Source organism: Ambystoma mexicanum, chromosome 1p (assembly GCF_040938575.1).
Source record: "Ambystoma mexicanum isolate Mex_15411 chromosome 1p, UKY_AmexF1_1, whole genome shotgun sequence".
Taxonomy (NCBI): domain Eukaryota; kingdom Metazoa; phylum Chordata; class Amphibia; order Caudata; family Ambystomatidae; genus Ambystoma; species Ambystoma mexicanum.
The window spans coordinates 230517465-230524793 of record NC_090921.1 but is presented as its reverse complement, the minus strand read 5'-3'; the positions used below and the strand labels follow the sequence as shown (position 1 = coordinate 230524793).

Genomic DNA, 7329 nt, shown 5'->3' with positions numbered 1-7329 from the left:
TTTTTGTGGTACCTTTGAGCTCTATCCCACTGTCCCTCTGGCATGGGTTCTCCTACCTCCTCCTCCCAGTCATGCCTCAGCTGGAGCAGCTCCTTCCCTGCCTTCGCTCTCAGGAGCTCATATATCTTGGATATCTTATGCCCACCCTCTGAGACATCATACATCATTTCCAGAGTGGCATCAGGTTCTTCCGCTAGCGCCGTCTCAGGCCACCTCTCCCTGACCCGTTTCATGAGCCTGATATAAGTAGTGTATTGGCCTTCATGCACCCCTGTCTCCTTCTGCAGCCTCTGAAATTCCAGTGCCTCCCCTTCCTGCCATATATCTCCGAGGGTGGCTAGGCCCACCGGTTCCCAGTATCTGCGGACCCCTTTGAACAGTTGGGAGTCATTCCCGCATAGCACCACCAGCAGGAACTGCCGGGAAAGCGGATCTGGGTCACCCACCGTTCTCCATGTTCTGCGCCAAACTTCCCAGCCCAACTCCAATAGTCTCCCCATCCCCGCCATTTTAGTTTTATGCAGCCACACTGTCTCTCTCAGAAAGTAGGGAGCCGAATCACCTTGCAAAAGCCTAGCTTTTGCCGAGTCCTCTGCAGACAACCACCTAGCCACATAATGGATCCCCGTTGAGTACCGGAGTGGATTCTTGGTAAAGTGTTAGAAAAATATATTTACATTTTGTCCAGCATAAATCCACCTATGCGCCAGAAATAATCACCAGCACTTATAATACTAATCCAAATCAAAAGATAAGAACAGATACACACTTGATCTTAGCCAAAAGGCTGAGAAGCGTTTAGGAACGGCACATATCACACATGCGCATGAAAACCGACTCACCACGTTCAAGAAACAGAAAGATCGGTTAACACATTCAGCGATAATCCTTTCCGTTTGAGGGTGAGTTAGTTGGCAACACAACGTAAACCTTGCACTACTGCACACAAGACAGTGACACCTGATCAGTTTCAGAAGTGAATATGCAAAAGTCTGTGGGCCAGTCTATTCAATCCAGACCACTAAGAGATTAGAAAACAAAAAGAGACTTACAAATCACTCGCTCAGGTATGGAGGCTGTGATACAATGCCAGTAAATATAGAAAAGGAAACATTGTATGTCAATACCATATGCCAAGTAATTGTGACGCAGAAGCCGGAGAACTTTCACAGACTGAAATACATTTTTTTTACTGGCATTAATGGTAAAGCCAACAAAATGAATGGTCTAACATGGTCATACTAGCCTACATATGCTTTTCTTACAGTGGCAAAGCATGTTTACTGGCACCAAGGGTAAAGCCGGCATGAGTGTTCTTACGTCGCCATAAGGGCCTACATTGGTGCAACCAGTCTGTACATGTTTCCTTGTGTCATGTTTAGCACTTCCTGTCAGTCCTAATGTTCAAGGAAAGGAGCCTTCGCATTCGGGAGCCTGTGGTTGGCTTTACTCTTTCTGAGTGTGGGCCGATTAGTCTAGGAATGCAAAGTGTTTGCAACTAAAAAAGCCAGAACAGGCTGCAGGCATTGCTCTCAACTAGATCCATTTCAGGTGGGTGCAGTCCACCGAGTCCTGTTTTATTCTTTGCATTATGGGACTTGTAGTCCTGAACTTACAATGAAAACATGAACAATTCCAGTACCAGAATGCAAAGAATAAAAACTGAATGCATCTAGTTGAGAGCTCTGCTGAAGGTGCTGCGTGACGTGGGGCTAATTGGCTGCTCCACACAGAAGTGCTGAGAGTACCTGGAACTGCTGCCCCCTAAAGAGATGGACCAGGTTTATGACCAGTGAAAATAACAATAGCACTTTGGGCTTCCTTACGAGTTCAGAAGTATTACTTTTGAAATGCTGCCAAACTCATTTACCGTTACTACATGCGGTATTGATGCAGTAACGGGAAGGATCTGCTTGGTTTAGAGTAATTGGAAACCTTTGGTTAGTCCCCATGTGGTAATACCCAATGAATAATACCGCACCTGATAATGCTTTTGTGCAGATGTAGGTTTTTGACTTATTGGTTCCCAGTGGAGCAATACCACAGGCGGTATTGCAAAATGCTTCAGCAATACTACAGGTTGTATTCCAAAATGCGGCATGTTTGAACATTACTGCAACACTCATAACGAGGCCCTTAATAATGCAGGTGTCTAATGTTCACACCGGGACGTGGTGAGCATAACTTCAGTGAGGTCTAGCCTAGCCTCGTACCTTCTGTTAATATACGCTCAATTACAACAACTTAGATGGAAGTTGCACACATTTTTGGATGAAATCATTTACCTACCTGCTAGAGCTGGAGCTCGGCTCTTAGCCGGCGTAGACTGGCTGGCGGGCTGCTGTGTCCTGCTGGCTGATGCTGCAGATATGGAGATTAATCAATGAGATCCTTCTGGTGTTTAGGCTTGGCCCACGCTTGCGCACTGTGGGGCACGTGCTGTTACAGAACATCAGCCCCTGCTCAATGCACAGGCGTGGGCCAAAGCTTACTGTGAGTGATCCGGGCATTGCTGCAGGCCTGCAGCTCAGTCAGATGTTGCCAAGCACTCACGGGTTAAGGAGTGCTGCCCCCACCGTTGTGGAGGCGGAGCCATGTTACGGGGACCGAGGGAGAAAGGGGGTTTCTGGGTAAGGCGCGGTAAGCGCCAGTATTGATGTTACGGAGAGTGAATAAAGAAGTTGTTCCAGTATCTCCGTGTGCGCGTCCTCCTTTTCCTTGGCCTGCAAGAGGCAACACTGGCGACAAGGCCATTTCCGTGCGCCCACGGAGTCCTCCTTTCGGCAGTCCGCCGTTCCTCCGTGGCTTTCCGCCACTTCCGCGCTGCATGCGCGTTCGAGGACGTCCCTGTTGGCAATCCGCCAGTTCCTCGCTCCGGCTGCGACTGGGCCTCCTCCCGCCCCTCCACCTCCTACACGGGCGGCAGCTGCTGGCCGCATCTGAAAACGCTGCGTTTTCTCTCTCTCTCTCCCGCACTGCATCAGGAGGCATGACTTTGGACCCTGGCAGTCCGCCTGGTCCCCACGTTGCTACAAGTACTCCAGGGAGTGTGCAGTTGGGCCCTGGCCATCCGCTGCGGCCCCCCCCTATGTCACGTGCCGGCGAGCCTGCCCACGCCCTCCAGAGGCCCAACAAGGACGTTTGGCGTTGTCCTCATACTGCCAGCGCTCGCCGCGAAGCCCCAGCAGTGCTGAGTGCCATCCCTCCCTACAACGTCTGTGACGCTGCATGCCCATCTGTGGCATCTGACCTCCCAGGTGGGTGACGCACCGCCAGCCTAACCAAAGCATCCACAAGGGCCGAGCACACACCCACGGGTCCCCACCTTCTGGCATCATGAGCACATCGGGCTCCACTTCAGGGTCCAACCCTGTGTCACCTACACCAGCTCATATTGTACAGCCGATTCAGCTGCGACTACCCCCGCCTTTCACCATGACTCCACAAGCCACGAAGGGGCCCAGATGGACTGACTGGATGGAAGATTTCCAGCATTACGTGAGGGGGTCTGGTGATGGTAATTCCCCCAATATTAGGGACATCTTCCTCAATCTGGTAGGGGGTGAGATAAAGACTGTGGTCAAGACCATCCCTGCAGCTGAACAGAACACTTTCAAGGATTTGATCAAGGCTCTAGATAGACTTCTCATCATAGAAGTTAATCGTGACTATGAACGCTACCTATTCAACAAGTGCACCCAAATGCCACAGGAGACAGTCGACGAATTCATAACCCGCCTAAGAGTAAAAGGCGCAAACTGCCAATTCGACGCATTCTCGTTGGATGAAGCTATAAGATTGAGGGTCATTGAAGGCTGCCTATCCCCTGCTCTCAAAAAACAGCTCCTGAAGAAACCCCTCACCATCCAGGAAGTGAGCGAGCTCGCTCGCATACACGAGAGGGTTGCTGCCCAAGCTACATCCATGGGCAATCCGAGCAACCCCAAGCAAGACACAGCGCAACTGGTCGCAACCATACAACCATCTCGTCCAGGTGACAGAGGGTCACAATCATACAGAACTCAAACCATCCAAGCTCCTCGCCAACAGAGACAGTGCTATCGTTGTGGGATGTCCTTTCCACATGCAGGCTCATGCCCAGCCTTATCACAACGGTGCACGAACTGCGGAAGAGAAGGACATTTTCACTCGGTGTGCCGAGAAGGCATACCATTTCCCCCAGCGAGGCCCCAAACGCCTGTCAGCCCATTCTTCCGTCCGCCACCTCCACAATACATCCAACCCAGATACTACCAACAAGGCCAGGGACAGAGGCGATATGTCAGGGCCATCGACGAATACCAAATGCAGGGGTACCCACTACAGCCAGAGCAGGCTGATCGGACCAAATATTTCATGGACGAATATGACCATCCACCAGAGGAATACAGGCCTGAGACTCTCTACCAGGACGAGCAGGGAGCCGCATACGACATGCCATATGACCCATATGACCAGGACGAGTTTGTCAATCTCATACTCGACACTGAAGAGGCCAGAGAAGCCCCAAAAATCCCCATTAAAATGGGAAACAGCCAATTTCAATTCATGATTGACTCAGGCGCTACTGTCAACATAATGGGCGAGCAGGACTATGCCAAACTACCGAACCCACCGGCACTCGAACAATCTCGCTCAAGGATATTTCAGTGGGGAGCTACCACCCCCCTACCGACGGTAGGATGTTTCACACAACGCCTCCTCCTAAACGGCCGGAAACATGACACAACAATACACATTATCCGGTCACTTGCCAGAAGCCGATGCCTACTCAGCTACCACACGGCATCCCGCCTGGGGTTGATTGAAATACACGTGAGGCCGGGAGACTCCATCACAGCGACCTCCGAGAGCACAAACACGAGAGACACAGTTGGCACCATAGCATGCTACCAGTCGCAGAACCTGGTCACACAGCTTGACATCACAAGGGATTTCCCCAACCTCTGCATGGGGCTGGGCAAACTCAAGGCCCCTCCCATCCGACTCCACATCGACTCATCGGTGAGGCCAGTACCGCAACATCCCCGCAGAGTAGGTTTTCACCTGCAAGCGGCAGTATCAGACGCACTCCAACAACTGCTGTCTGATGGCATCATTGAACCAGCCACAGGTCCGACACCATGGGTATCCCCATTCGTGGTTGTACCCAAGGAGGGAGGAAAGATCCGTTTGTGTGTGGCAAACACTGCTATTCAGCGCGAGAGGCATCCGGGACCGTGCATTGAGGACATGATCGTGCAACTGAACAACGCACGGATGTTCTCCAAACTCGACCTCAACCAAGGATACCATCAGCTGGAGCTACATCCGGAATCCAGACCCATCACGACGTTTGCGACTCACGACGGTCTCTACAGGTATCAGCGTTTGAACTTCGGGATCTCATCAGCCGCGGAAATCTTTCAGGAGGCCATTCGGCAGGTGATCAGACCCATCAAGGGCACACTGAACTACAGTGATGACATCCTCGTCTTTGGATCATCTAAAGAGTCTCATGACAAAGCCCTACTCGCCGCGTGTGCAGCACTCCAGGAAGCGGGCCTCACTCTCAGTATTGCCAAGTGCCGTTTCAGCAAGACAAAGCTGACATTTTTTGGACACATCTTTTCCAGCGAAGGGATGATGCCGGATCCCGACAAGGTTGACACTATCACCAACTTGGATGAACCGCGACAGGTTGCAGACGTTCGCTCATTTCTCGGCATGGCTGGCTACTGTGCGAGGTACATACCACACTATGCGTCCCTTACCGACCCACTAAGGAAGCTTCTCCAAAAAGAAACTGTGTTCGAGTGGACACCTGCGTGCCGCCAGGCATTCTCTGACATCAAGCGTGCCCTGATGGAAGCACACCACCTGGCATATTTCAATCCTTCATGGCACACTGAAATCGTGGTGGACGCAAGCCCGGTGGGCCTTGGTGCCATCTTAGCCCAAACCAGCGGTGCGGATGTCCACCCGAGACATGTGGTCGCCTATGCGAGCAGGGCCCTGTCCACCCCGGAACTGGCTTACTCCCAGGCGGAGAAGGAGAGTCTAGCTGCCGTCTGGGCGTGCAAACATTTCCATTACTTCATCATTGGGAAAAGGTTCACTTTAATCACGGTCCACCAGGCCTTGTTATCGCTTTTTGGCAACCCACACACCAAGATGCACCCTAGAATCGAGCGGTGGGGAATCCGCTTACAAGAATATGACTATGACATCTTGCATCGACCCGGGGGTGACCTTAACCCCGCTGACTATCTGTCACGACACCCAGTTGGGGCCCCACTGACCCGCGAGGGAGACATCGCCTATGTACAATGCATAGCGTCCAACTCGCTACCACCGGCGCTGTCCCTGGAGAGAGTTGCCACCGCATCAGCGGCTGACCCCACCACGGCACTCGCCATCAGCCTCACATTGACCAACAAATGGAGGGATCATCACAGAGCAATGCTGGCACACCCAGGGGTGTGCAGACAGGAAATTGAAAGGCTGGCCAGGGTACATAGCGAACTGACCGTCAAGGACAACGACATCCTCCTCAGAGGGTGCAGGATTGTCATCCCCGCCACGCTCAGGAACGAAGTAGTCAGTACGGCCACGAGGGACATAGAGGAGCGGAGAACACCAAAAGACAGCTGAGGTGCCATGTCTGGTTCCCGTTTCTAGACGCGGCAGTAGAAGAATGGGTGAAGAACTGCCATGCCTGCCAGTGCACGGCTCCTGCGGAACATCCACCCCCGCTCCAACACACACAGATACCCGATCGGCCGTGGGAACGTGTAGCCATGGACTTCTATGGGCCCATGGAGGCGGGTGACTACCTCCTGCTCCTAATAGACGAACATTCATGATTCCCGATCGTCAAAACAGTCACCACCACCGCATTTCCTCAAGTAGCAGCAGCAATAGAGGAGGTATTCAGTGAGTGGGGGATCCCCAAAATAGTCAAATCTGACAACGGGCCCCCGTTCAGTGGATATGAATTCGGAACACTAGCGGAACACCTAGGGTTTGAACACATGAAGATAACTCCTCGCCACCCAAAAGCGAATGGGATGGCTGAACGCTTCATGGCGTCGATCAAGAAAACAAGACAAAGAGCCAGAGTAGAAGCAGTCGATCCGCACCAGGCACTGTGCCAACTCCTACGGGACTACAGAAACACTCCTCATGAAGCCACCAACAAGACACCTGCCGAGCTAATGCTTCGCTACAAAGTGCGAACCCGCATACCGCGCAATCTGTCCGATGAGGAGCTGCCTGACATGGACGTACTCCGAAGGGACGCGGAAGCCAAAGAGAGAGCAAGACGAGAGACAGATGCTCGCCGCCATG

At 52.3% G+C, this 7329-nt stretch overlaps 1 pseudogene; it reads right to left on the bottom strand.

The window, feature by feature from the left end:
- Positions 1-637: 637 nt before the first annotated feature.
- LOC138461304 (U2 spliceosomal RNA) lies at positions 638-799 on the bottom strand (annotated as a pseudogene).
- Positions 800-7329: the final 6530 nt, after the last annotated feature.